Here is a 13770-nt window from a genome sequence, read left to right as displayed (position 1 = left end):
ATATAGAAAATTTGGTGGGGGCAAATAACTTCTCGAAAGCTGACTAATGGATTCCACCAGGGCCGGAACTGAACCGATGATTGTGTGTCAAGTGACCGAAGATGAATCCCGTCCCGAATGCCGAAGTACGGAAGTGTGCAGCGGTTAAGAATAAGCTCACGAGTTGTGGATGAAATTGTACTGCTTGGATAATTTCCAGTGGAAAATGTATCGGAGTGGATCAACAGTTATTTTATGATTTCGTAGCAAGGGCTTGCATTTGCTTGATATATGGACTACTTAGCGGATGCCAGCGGCTAGCTGGAAAATTAGGGGAGAAATATTCTGTAATCAACTATTGCTAGTTAAGTGGAAGTTCGATTGTGGGATTCTTGTGCCTTTCGCATTACAATTGACAAGTATTTTTTCATAATGTTTTTGATCGAGATCAGCAATTTAAAAATTGCGCTAAACTATTTAAGTTTTGCATGTTATCTTCCAATATTCAGCATTTCAATTAAAGCATATAAAGTAGTGTCACATAATCTGGAAAAATAATTGTATATGTACGTGTTCGCCACAAAAAGTTCCCCAATTGTTAAATGGACTTGAGAGCTAAGAGTTTCATTTAACGGTCTGATGATCACAGCCCCAAAATTTGGGTCAAGCCTCGTTGTTTTTCTTTGAAAAACAAAACCTTCATGCATTCGAATGCCATTCAGTTTTCTGTTTAATAAATGCGTCGTTTTGACGATGTTTGAAATGTTCTAGTTTATATGCTACATGCTTAGTGAAAGCAACTAGAAATCATCTACCGAAAAATGTAGATTAGACCAAATGATTCTGAAATCGTATCTCGATTCTAGAACTCAATATTCGACACATATTATCAACTAATAAGTCTAAAACCAGTAGTTAAAAGAAAATATTTAGGTGAATTCTAAATCTTTATACACTAAAGTCGCTTTTTACGCGGGGGATACGGACCGCGTATCCATTCCAAATCCACAGTACTTTAACCAGAACTCATAGTTAAGAACTTAACTTCTTATAATTTTCAATCTCAAAATTTCGAATTTGAAATTTGAAAATTAAAAGCAAATATACGGAGAATTATATTTAATCTAAAAAACAAACTCACCCCGAATTTGGAACTCAATGCATCGTGTATTTCGGCAATTGAGAATACGATACAAGTGGACATAATTCTAATTGATTGAAAGTAGTCATAACAAAAACTGTAAAGAATTTATTATTTGGTTTCTATGTATATACAATAAATCACTATTGTATAGCTCGGATAAATTCTCATTGTATAACTAGCTAAATTATTATTGTATAACCAGTTGAATTCTGAAATATAACATTTCCTTGCGAGCTTCAATAAAAATACTTGTTTTAATAGAGTTTGAAAAATATAGAAAGATCACTTGCTTACAATTTATCTTATAAATTGCAACACTAACAAGATATGAAGGTACAAAAATTAGAGCATTTTATCTCCAGAACTGCCACCATCGGTGAAGTCATCTAATAACGATTTATCATTTGGTTCAGAGTTGTTCCGCGTTTTTATTCTCTGTGCGCTCGATTCATGTCAGGTTTTATCCACCGCTTTGATGCAACATTTGTCAAATATCTTAACAAACATTCTAGACTGTCGGACAGAAGTGGAACATTGACAACTAGCTAACTCTCATAGTCTTTTCGGCAGCCGAGCAGGAAAGTCGTTTTTCTTGAGTGCTCTGTGAATTACCGAAATTAATATCTCGCTTCTTTCTAGCGTTGGTGTTGTGTGGCGTGCGAATACGCGTCGTTATTGGTGGGGGAGCCCCGACTGCCGAACAGCGCCAGTGGTAGTGGTGCTAAGCGGCGCGATTGCTGCGTGCGCGTGTGAAGGTGGTGAGTCGTGCTTGTTTTGGCGCGAGTGCTGAAAGGTGTCGTGCTGGTCCAGCATCAGCGTAGGTCGATTCCCGCAGCAGAGGAGTACGGAGCTGTGGTAGTGGTTAGTTGGCGCGTGTGCTGTGGAACCCTGACGGGAGGAAAGCGTACGGCGTCGCCGCTCTGCAGTTGAAGAGACAGCGCAAGCAGTGCTGCTGATTCACATACATATAAAGATAAGTGACACAACCTTTATATTTTTTTTTTTTTTTAAACTTTTTATTTCCATATATACATACAGATATATTTCGATTTCGTATTTCCTCTCCTATTTATATATAGTCATACTCTTTAGCTTTAAATATATAAGTATTTCAATATATTCCATATATTAATTAGTAGCGGCATATAGTTCACAACCGCTATGGCGGTAGGTGGATTGCCTATTCCACCGGACATCTCATCTTGCTCAGAAGGTGACGAGCCCGGGATGGATTTTTCTGACATCCCGAATAATGAAAATAACGCTTTTTTCGATGTCGTTAAAAAGCGTAAAAGACCCCGTAAAACTGCCCCGGTTATCCCATCCAGTAAAGATGAGTCAACTCGGGTTAAAATGTATCAGGTTAACCAACCTGGTCTACGTTGGGTCGTGTATTTCCGACCCAAAAACAAGCCTCTCAGAGTTTTACAGATATGCAAAACTCTAAAGGAAAAGTACTCGAGCTTGACCGAGGTCTACAAGGTCAAAGCGGATAGACTCAAGGCAACATTCTCGGATCCCCGACAAGCAAATGCTGTCGTCCAGGATCCAAATTTCAATATCGAGTACCGCGTTTATATACCGGCACGCGTAGTTGAAATAGAGGGTGTTATAACCGAGGCTGACCTCACCGAAGAGGATGTTGTGAAAGGTATTGGATGCTTTAAAAATCCATCCCTTCCTGAAATAAAAATCCTCGAATGCAGGAGAATGTATTCGAAGGATAATACGGGCAATTATTCCCCAAATGACTCGTTTAGAGTGACTTTTGAGGGAAAAGTACTCCCGGATTTTGTCGAGCTCCACAAGCTTCGACTACCCGTGAGACTTTTCTTTCCAAAAGTCATGACGTGTACGAATTGTTTGCAGTTAGGGCACACGAAGACCTACTGCAACAAGAAACCTAAATGCTCCAAGTGTGGTGAAATCTCCGAGATTAACCACGCTTGCGGCGATCAAGAGACAAAATGCTGTCTTTGTGGTGGTGATCCACATGAAGTCGAGGCGTGTCCAAAATATAAACAACGCTCAGAAGCGTTAAAAAAATCGACAAAACAACGCTGTAAGCAGTCATTTGCACAGATGCTTAAGACTGCCTTACAGCAACAGAAAAACCCATATTCCAGCTTGGAAGATGACGATCCCAATGATGATGAAGAGGTATATCAACCTCTTCCGTCAAGTGGAGCCGTGCGTAAACGACCAAGCGTATCTTCCCCCAAGCTTCCTAGAAAGGAGCAGAAGAAAACACATATAGATACCCCAAGTGGTCCACCTTCCAAGCAAAATATTGCTAAGCGGTCACCTCCAGGATTCAAGCTTAATCCTGAGGGTAACAATTTCGATAAAGAGTTTCCCAAACTACCAGGAAAACAATCTGCTTCCGCCAAAAAACAGACATCGGAATCTGAAATACCGACCACTGATGGACGTATCTCATTCAAAATGATCGTTGAATGGATATTTACCACTTTTGGTCTATCTGATTCCCTCAAGAGTATGATTTCGGCTTGGCTTCCAACAATTTGCATGTTGGGTAAGCAATTAAGCACCAAATGGCCCCTCCTCGCGTTCGTATCCTTCGATGTCTAAATCAGACAGCCGAAGTGACGAATCGACAACAAGGATCATACAATGGAACTGTAGAAGCTTGATCCCCAAATTAGATAAATTTAAACTCCTGCTTCACGATAGCAAATGCGATATTTTCGCGCTATCTGAAACATGGTTGTCAACTGATACGACACTTGCCGTTCAAGACTTCAATGTCATCCGTTTAGACCGAGGAAACTCTTATGGCGGAGTGCTCCTTGGTATCAAAAAATGCTACCCATTCTTCCGAATTCCTCTCCCAGCAATTGATGCAATAGAAATTGTTGCTTGCCATATAACAATTGCTGGGGAGGGCCTCACTGTCGCATCAGTCTACATTCCGCCTAGAGCGGTTATTAACCGGTTGCAGCTGTCACAAATAACGGAACTGCTTCCGTCTCCACGCCTCATCCTGGGAGATTTCAATTCTCACGGTACGGCGTGGGGCGCACCCAGGGATGATAGCCGCGCTGTTCTTATTGAAAGCTTTCTCGATGACTTCGATATGACCTTATTGAACATACCTGGGTTAGCTACGAGAATTGCAAGGCCTCCAATACGAGAGAGCACATTAGACTTGTCGATGTGTTCCTCCTCAATGGCTTTGGACTGCAAATGGGAGATTATTCAAGATCCCCACGGTAGCGACCATTTGCCAATCAGTATTTCGATTAAGAGCAGGCTCCATTCTGCTACCACAGTCGAAGTAGAGTATGATCTTACCCGGAATATTGATTGGGAAAAATTCTCGAACACAATATCCCAGGGTCTCGAAACAACGGATGAGCTTTCTTCATCCGACGAATACAACTTCCTTGCAACATTAGTGCTAGATAGCGCGTTGCAATCTCAGAAGAGACCTGCCCCTGAGAACAAGTTGAAAATTCGTCCCAACAAGCAATGGTGGGACAAAGAATGCACCGAGATAAAAAAAGCTCTAAAGCATCATACATAGCATTCAGGGATGGTGGTTCAATTGAGCTTTATGATCAGTTTAGGGAGCTGGAAATAAAACAGTCTAAGCTACACAAACTGAAAAAAATATCATACTGGCAAAATTTCATAAGCTCGTTACCCAGAGATGCTTCTATGAGCTATCTCTGGAATACGGCTCGAAAAATGCGCAATAGGTCGGACAGTAATGAGGCTAATGAATACTCTGAACGTTGGATCTATGATTTCGCGAAAAAGGTATGCCCAGACGCTGTCCCATCACAGCAAAAATTTAGCGATACAACAGCTATTGAAGAATCAGAATTTACCATGTTGGAGTTTTCAATTGCCCTCGCGTCTTGCAAGAACAAGGCTCCAGGACCGGACAGGATCAAATTTAATTTGATGAAAAACCTGCCGGACTCGGCCAAGCTACGATTTCTTAAACTGTTTAATAAGCTTATCAGGAACAATATGATTCCGGAAGCTTGGAGACAGGTTAAGATTACCGCAATCAAAAAGCCAGACAAACCTGCCGCAGATCACCGCTCGTACAGGCCGATTGCGATGCTCTCATGCATACGCAAATTGCTTGAAAAAATGATCCTGCGTAGACTTGACAACTGGGCAGAAACAACTAACCAACTATCAGAGACCCAGTTCGGCTTCCGTAGGGGCAAGGGCCCTAATGATTGCCTGGCATTGCTAGCCACAGAAGCGGAAATGGCTCTTGGCAGCAAACAACAAATGACCTCGGTTTTCCTGGATATCACAGGCGCATTTGATTCAGTTTCAATCGAAATTCTTTCCGAGAAACTGCATCAGAGAGGATTCTCCCCTATATTAACAAACTTTTTGATCAACCTGCTGTCTGAAAAGTATTTACTTTTCAACCACGGTTCTTCAACAATAACACGAACAAGCTACATGGGTCTCCCCCAAGGCTCTTGTCTGAGTCCGCTGTTGTACAACTTCTACATCAGTGACATCGACACATGCTTGACGGACGGCTGTACAATGCGCCAGTTAGCTGACGACTGCGTTGTATCAGTCACGGCGACTCTAGCTGTAGACATGAAAAACAGCCTGCAAAATACGCTAGATAATCTGACCGGTTGGGCCAGTTGTCTTGGAATCGAATTCTCGCTTGAAAAAACGGAGATGGTAGTCTTTTCAAAAAAGCGACCACCACCTCGCTTCGAGCTAGTTCTGTCCGGAATACCCATCACCCAGTCACCTAGCTTCAAGTATCTAGGAGTATGGTATGACTCTAAGTGCACATGGGAAAAACATGCCAATTACCTGAAGCAAAGATGCCAACCGAGAATTAATTTTCTTCGGATGGTAACAGGAACATCATGGGGAGCGCATCCAGAGGATTTAATACGACTCTACCAAACCACTATTCTCCCCGTAATAGAATACGGCAGCATATGCTTCAGAGGAGTCGCAGCCTCACACATGCTGAAGCTAGAGAGGATACAATACCGTTGTTTGCGTATCGCTCTAGGCTGCATGCAATCGACACATACCATGTCCCTAGAGGTCATTGCGGGAGTACTACCACTCAAAGAGAGGCTATTCGAGTTGGCTCTTCGTTTCCTCATCAGATCGGAGATAGCAAACCCAATGATAATCGAGAACTATGAGAGGTGTTTGGAAGTTGTTCAGAAACCCTGTATGTCAGTATACCAGCGGTTCATGACCATGGAGATAAACCCTTCGGTTGTTGCTCCATCCCGTGAGATTTCAACATCGCTCAACAATTCTTCTGTTGTATTTGATTTGACGATGAAACAAGAAATCCATGGAATTCCCGAACACCTTAAATCAACAGTTGTGCCATCAATATTTTCGGCAAAATTCGGCCACCTCCCAGTACCGAACTCCTTTTTCACGGATGGATCTGTGATGGATGGACAATCCGGATATGGCGTTTTTAACACAGATCATCACATATCCCGCAAACTGGCACAGCCTTGCTCCATATATGTAGCTGAATTAGCTGCCATACACAATTCGCTGCAAATTATCGAGCTCAAGACACCAGGCAATTATTTCATCTTCTCGGACAGCCTCAGTTCTATCGAAGCTCTCCGATCGATTAAACCGGTCAAGCACCCGTCCTATTTCCTTCCGGAAATTAGACGGATATTAGAAGTGCTGGTTGATCGGTCTTTCATTATCTGCTTTGTGTGGGTCCCCTCTCATTGCTCAATCCCAGGCAATGAAGAAGCTGATTTATTAGCGAAAAGGGGTGCCATAGAAGGAGATATATTTGATAGACCGATCATCTATACCGAGTATTTTCACCTGCCTCGACAACTGGCCCTGGCAAACTGGCAGGAAAAATGGGATAAAGACGATCTTGGGCGATGGATGCACTCGATTTCGCCCAAAGTGTCTACAAAAGCTTGGTTCAAAGGGTTAGATTTAACTCGAGATTTCATTCGAGTTATTTCGCGCCTAATGTCCAATCACTATGTTGCAAACGCACACCTTTATCGAATAAACTTAGTCGATAGTAATCTGTGCGAATGTGGAGGGTACGAAGATATAGATCATATAGTCTTCGTATGCCCTAAGTACCACAGAGCAAGGACCAAGCTTATTGATTCTCTCCGAAAACAGAAAGTGACATTTACAATGCAAGTACGGGATGCGCTTGCTAGCCGCAACCCAGCGCTTGTAATACCTATTTATGACTTTTTAAGAGATATCAAGTATCGAATTTGATTATCTCCTTGCTTCTTCTTCTTATTTTTCCAACACAACCTCCATCAAAAAGTTTCACACTAATTCTGTTCTTTTTTTTTTCTTTTATTGATCTTTTTAGAGACACATGAATCATCGCTTCTTTCTGAGAGACATGATCCACCAAACATAGATATAAGTTTTGATTTCTAAAGATATAAGGAACCATCACACCTTAACGAATAGTATTAAGAATTGATATTTACTCATACAGAGAAGAACTTTATTTATTATTGTTATTGTTAGCCGTAGGTCTAAATGATATGTATTTTTAAATTGTATTTTTAAAAGAGAAAAGATGAGAGGGTTTTTATGCCTGTTTGAGGAGGAGCAGTCGGGATACAGGCTCTACTCAAGCTGGCTTTTCCCTACTCCAAAAGATATTCGGCCCCGTTATGCTTTGCGGTTGGGCCTAAATAAATATTATAGTTTAAAAAAAAAAACTAGCTAACTCTACTTCGGCAAATTTTTATCGATGTCGAACCATTTTTCAACGTTTTTCTTTAGTTCTTCGCGCCATATTTTCCACTAGAGAATCATCTTGCTACTGCATTTTGTCCTCGAGCGGAAAACTATTGCTTGCTGTTTTTTCTATCATTTAAAAGCCATTAGGGTTATAGTGGAAAGTTACAGCTGGCGGGATGGAAGCAACACTATTTAGCACTACTTTGGCAAAGCAGCGGAAACTTTTGCGGTTTTTTCATACTTGCTGTTAGTTGTATATGTTTTTACCTAGCTGATCTTATTTATTTCTGAGATGTTTGCACTAAACCTAGATCTCGATTTACACAACATACGACTTCAAGTACGTGAACATTTTTATGCAACTTGTGCCGTATATATTCAGTAATGGAGTTATCAATAAAATAGAACAAGGATATCTGCGGTGAAAAAAAACTTTGGCAGTAAATCGAAAGCGGTAAAACTGTGTTTTAATGCCAAAAAAAAGATGAGAAAGTAATCGACTCCTTTAAATTCCAGCTTTTCAGTGCTAATCTCTACTTTTAACGCAGACGATGAGAGCTGAAATTAAAGTTTATGGTTCTCACAACTCGAAAATAAATCTATGAAATCCATCTCGAACCCTTTCCAAACGCAAGCTCTGGTTCCGAGTGCATTGATAAAAAATACCACATGTGCACGTGGTAGCGACATTTGAACGGATTTGCGATTCAAATCATGCTGCCACCAGCTTGTGAATGTTTGTCCTGGCGTACTTTTCTGTTGGTTTTCTCTCAGGTAAGATTCGCGGATTATTTTCATTCAGCTCGTTTATTTCAAGAAACAAGTATTAATTGAAAGTATCATCTTTTTTATTGTTTCGAGTGGAAATAATAACTCAAATTATTTTTGAACTGAAATTAGTATTTTACATAAACTTATCGCAAGCCTCTGAACAAGATGTTCAATTACAATGAGAATAAACCAAATTTAAGTATAAAAATACAATTAATTTTGATTCTAATGTGAAAAATTATTATTTTGTGTGGATTAAAAATATGTTTACGTGTTTCAAATCTATACTTCAACGATTCCAAAATTTTTCAACAGCTGCCTAAAGTCGTCATCTTCTTCAACTATTGGATCGATTGCGTATGTGTGTACATATTAATCAGCGTAACGAATGGTATTAAATGACTGCATACTATGAATTTTCGAATATCGTAGGAAACAGCTCTCGACCTATATTATTTACAAGTCCCAAATCATGTATAAATCATCATGGATTGAGGTGAAACAGTGTTGGAGCCACAAATGGCCGATTTCGAGCCACCACTTCGAATTTACAACCGTACGAGGCTCGGTAATAGTATATACGTCTTTTGTGAAAACGCTTTTTTATGTTTGCTCTTGTGAAACAAACATAAAATAGCGATTTCACATAGAACGCATTAAACATATTTAACATAAGGTATGCAGTAAAAAAACGGCTTTTTTTCGGATGGGGGTAAAAAATAACTAAGACAGATAACTAAGTTTGATAGGTTCGCGTGCGACCTTCCGGCAGTTACCCGAAAATTCGAAATGGCGGACGAAAACATGGTGGGCATGTTTTTCAATTCTTACTTCGTTTTATTTATCAATTCCTCATCGGTTTTCGCGACAAAATTATGGGAGTAGATCTAACGCTTCAGACTTGCTCAAAAATTTTCGATGGGGACGCAACTTGTGGACGTTGGGCGAGTTCGCCAACTTGTGTACCACATCGATATTCAGCCGCTCCATCTCCTCCAACGATCGATACGAGTATTGAGCCGACACCAGATCCGGCAAATACACCGCATCTTTGACCTTATGGTACTTCTTGCTGAACGACAGAACTTCCGGCAGGCACTTCGTACTATAAATTTCCCCGTTCACGGCCAGTCCGGAGCGAAAGCAGAGCAGCTTTGACATCACCTTCGCTCTCAGCCACAAAAGATCGCTTTGAGGAACCTTCTTGGGGAACTTGGTGTATGGAATAAACTTCACCTCGGTGCGGGAAGTAAAATACGATGTGCCCTGCCAGTCGTTGTCATGCAGGGTGAGACAGGTCTCGTCCTCCACCACCACGTCGTGATTTGCCAGAGAAATCGACTTGACCATCTTATTCAAAGGCTGCCGTCGCGTCATTGCCGGCAGCTCGAAGACTACTGGACGGGACTGCTGCTTCCTGACATGTATGTCTATTAGGGTGTCCCAAAAAAATCGATGTTGAAAAAGTCAAGGTGCTTCGGTAAAGTTTCTTGTTTTAAGATAACTTAAAACTTTGTCGAAGACTCCTTGCATCTATCTTATTCTGATTAAAAAGTTAAATGTTTTGTATCTCATTCATTGGTGGATTGATCAACCATCATTTTACATTCAAAGGTGCATTTTTGAATATCCTGAAACTTATCCGAACATACCGTATGGCTATAATCACCGTTTGAATCACCATTAAGGAATTTATACGCACAAACGGCAAAATAAAACAGTGTGCAATGGAGATATTGAGCTTTAGTGGCATAACTTACTTTACTTTGTTGGCTAATGGACCGTTCACCGGTCTAGGGCCGAACGAATTAGAGATGTCCAGCTTCTTCTGTCTTGGGCAGCCGTTCTCGAGTCTCTTCGTACACCAGCAGGTCGTGCATCTTCTTCCACCGCGCGCATCCACCGTGTACGAGACCTACCACGAAGCCGATGGCCTCTTCCTGGTTCTCTACTGAAGATAGTTTTGGCGGCTCTCTCGTCAGGCATTCTGGCTACATGTCCAGCCCACTGAAGCCTGCCCGCTGTATTACTTTCACTATATCAGCATGTTTGTATACCTGGTACAACTCATGATTCATGCGTCTGCGCCACACTCCATCTTCCAGTTTATCGACAAGTATCGATCGCAGAGCTTTACGCTCAAAAGCACTCGTCGATCAGCTTCCTTAAGCGTTCATGCTTCATGTCTGTAAAGGGCCACCGGGAGTATCAGCGTCCTATACAGCGCTAGTTTTGTGCGAGTTTGCAAACTACGGGACCTTAGCTGGTTACGTAGTCCGTAGAAGGCCCTGTTCGCAGCTGCAACTCGTCGTTTCACTTCACGGCTCATATCGTTGTCACATGTCACAAGCGTACCAAGATGAACGAATTCGTCAACCACTTCAAATCGTTCCCCATCTATCTCCACCTCAGCACCAACACCACGGAAACTCCCACGCTCTCTGCCAGCTACCATGTACTTCGTTTTGGCAGAGTTAATGACAAGTCCCAATCTCGCTGCTTCCCTTTTAAAAGGTACGAAGGCCTCCTCCACGGCCTTACGGTTGATACCGATGATATCGATGCCGCCCGCAAAGCCAAGAAGCATTTCGTGATGATCGTACCGTTTCTTACCACGTTTGCTCTTCGTACTGCACCCTCAAGAGCGATGTTAAACAGTAAGTTGGAGAGCACATCCCCCTGCTTCAGTCCATTCAACGTTACGAACGCGGCTGATGTCTCGTCAGCTATCCGCACGCACGATTTCGATCCCTCCAGCGTCATACGACTCAGCCTAATTAGTTTCGTAGGGAAACCGTGTTTCAGCATGATATGCCACAGCTCGTTTCTTTTCACTGAGTCGTATGCCGCCCTGAAATCCACAAACAGATGGTAAGTCGGTAACTTGTACTCCCGGAACTTATCGAGGATCTGTCACAGGGTAAAGATTTGATCCGTCGTGGCACGCCCCTGCCGAAAACCAACCAGGATACGGGATACTGGAGAGCACTTTACATGCGGAGTTGAGCAACGTTATACCTCGATAGTTGCAACAATCCATTCGATGACCCTTCTTATAGATAGGGCATATAGGCCTTCCAACTAGTCGTTCGGCATTTGTTCATTCGCCCAGATCCTTAGTATCATCTGGTGGATCGCATAGTACAGCCGCTCGCTTCCCGCTTTTAGAAGTTTGGCCGGATACCGTCCTTCCCAGCGGGCTTGCCGTTTTTCAGCTAACTAACCGCCTTTTTCAAATCCTACTGTGTTGGTGACTCCACAGCTTGTTCGTCACTCAAAATCGTCATCCTGTTTTTGTTCTGCTCATCCGGCTCCTCACCGTACAATAGCGCCTGAAAATGCTCCTTCCACCTGGTTGCAACCGTCGGCTTATCATTTAGCAGGTTGCCGTCCTTGTCTTTACACGTGACCGGCACGGGGAAATTCCTGCTTCTGACTTTGTTGACAGTTCTATAGAATCTCCGCACGTCGTTTTGAGCATAGCTATCCTCTGCGTTGGCGAGCACCTGCTCCGCGTACTCGCGCTTCTTCCGACGGTGGGTTCTATTTTCGGCACCTCTTGTCCCCATGTACCTCTCTTTGTTCTGACGCGTAGCCGCTATGAGCATGCGGCTCCTGGCACGGTTCTTCTCATCTGTCGCTCTCTGGCACTCGGCATCGAACCAGCCATTACGCTGTCTTCCACGCGTCGTACCTACCACCTCTCTCGCAGTCGTTTCGATGGCGCCGTGAATACAGCTCCACAACCCATTTATGCCTTCCACTTCTTCCTTCTACTGTTCTGCGATCCGTTGATCCAGCTCTCTGGCGTATTCTGCTGCCATGCCATCAGCTTTCCACTGCTGAATGTTGAAACGCGTCGTCCTCTCTGTGCGAGATTTCAGCATGTTCGACCACCGTACGCGGTTCTTACAAACCACGAGATAATGATCAGAGTCAATGTTCGACTTATCGTAGACCTCTAGCATTATATCGTCCGCAAAGCCGAAGATTATAACCCTTGCAGGGAACTTTAGCTTCAATATTTCGTCATATATGATATTCCACAACACCGGGCCGCGGATGAAACCTTGCGTTATTCCTACAGCGATTGGGATGCACTTCTGCCCCTCCTCTGTGTCGTAAACTATTATTCGAATCTCGAAGTTATTTTCCAAAATCTTGTACAGCGACACCGGTGCGTGGATGCTCCAAAGCGTGAGCGCTGTGCGTGACGATTACGCCATAGCGAATGCTTTTTCTCTTATGCAGCATCCAGCATGAACCAACTTTTCAGGAAGTCGAACTGGTTATTTGCCAGGCCATTTACACCCTCTGTGTACTTCACCAGTCTGTTGAGGATAATTATCCGGAGCACCTTGCCGGCAGTGTCAGGTCTGTATGCCGATGGGTTCCCAAGCGGTTTCCCAGCCTTCGGCAATTGAACCAGTTTCTGTCTGCATGACTGCCCGGAACAGTCCGGGGACTTCTGGTAACTATAACGGATAAGTCCATTATGGCCACCATAATAGACTTATCCGTTACAGTTACCGGGAAGGATGCGATGAGGGTCCGATACGATGGCGATGTCCGACATTGACTTAGAAGCTGCTCGAAATACCAGCTGCCGTGCCGCATAGCAGCGGGTCAGGTTCAAAAGTGTCACCTTTACGCCCGTGGCTTAGTAGCCTGGCATACTGGCTGGACACCTTGGGCCTCCCATAAAGTGTCTTGTTTTCTAGTACATACTGATCGCAAACCTTCAAAAAAAAACTCTAAGAACGAAAAATAAAAAACTAGAGAAAACTCGATTTATAAATTTGAAGCATCCACAGAAATTCGTTTGATTTTCGGTTCGAAAATATTGCGGAGATGTTGCAAACTGTACTCAAAACTCATATTTTTTGTAGAAGCTGAAGAGTTAGAGTTTGTTTTCAATGAGTTTTTGTCATAATATTACCTACAGAAGGTTACATTTTTACCAAAAATAACCAACTAGCCCTACTCTACCCTTTAACATTTACTTCAATTTGTAACTTTAATTTGCCGTGTCAAAAAATCTATATCCGAGATAGACTCGAGTTTGGTTACACACCTCAATACGGACGTACTGCAACAACCAAAATCGTTTTGATCCTACATATGTTACGCAA

The 13770-nt window shown here is 42.6% G+C and overlaps 1 protein-coding gene across 2 annotated transcripts in view; it reads right to left on the bottom strand.

The window, feature by feature from the left end:
- LOC129723539 (peroxidasin) overlaps positions 1 to 13770 on the bottom strand; it is a 248700-nt gene that overhangs the window by 37452 nt on the left and 197478 nt on the right. The window lies entirely within an intron of this gene.

Source organism: Wyeomyia smithii, chromosome 2 (genome assembly GCF_029784165.1).
Source record: "Wyeomyia smithii strain HCP4-BCI-WySm-NY-G18 chromosome 2, ASM2978416v1, whole genome shotgun sequence".
Classification (NCBI taxonomy): domain Eukaryota; kingdom Metazoa; phylum Arthropoda; class Insecta; order Diptera; family Culicidae; genus Wyeomyia; species Wyeomyia smithii.
The sequence above is the reverse complement of the archived record's forward strand: the minus strand, read 5'-3'. Positions and strand labels throughout refer to the sequence as shown.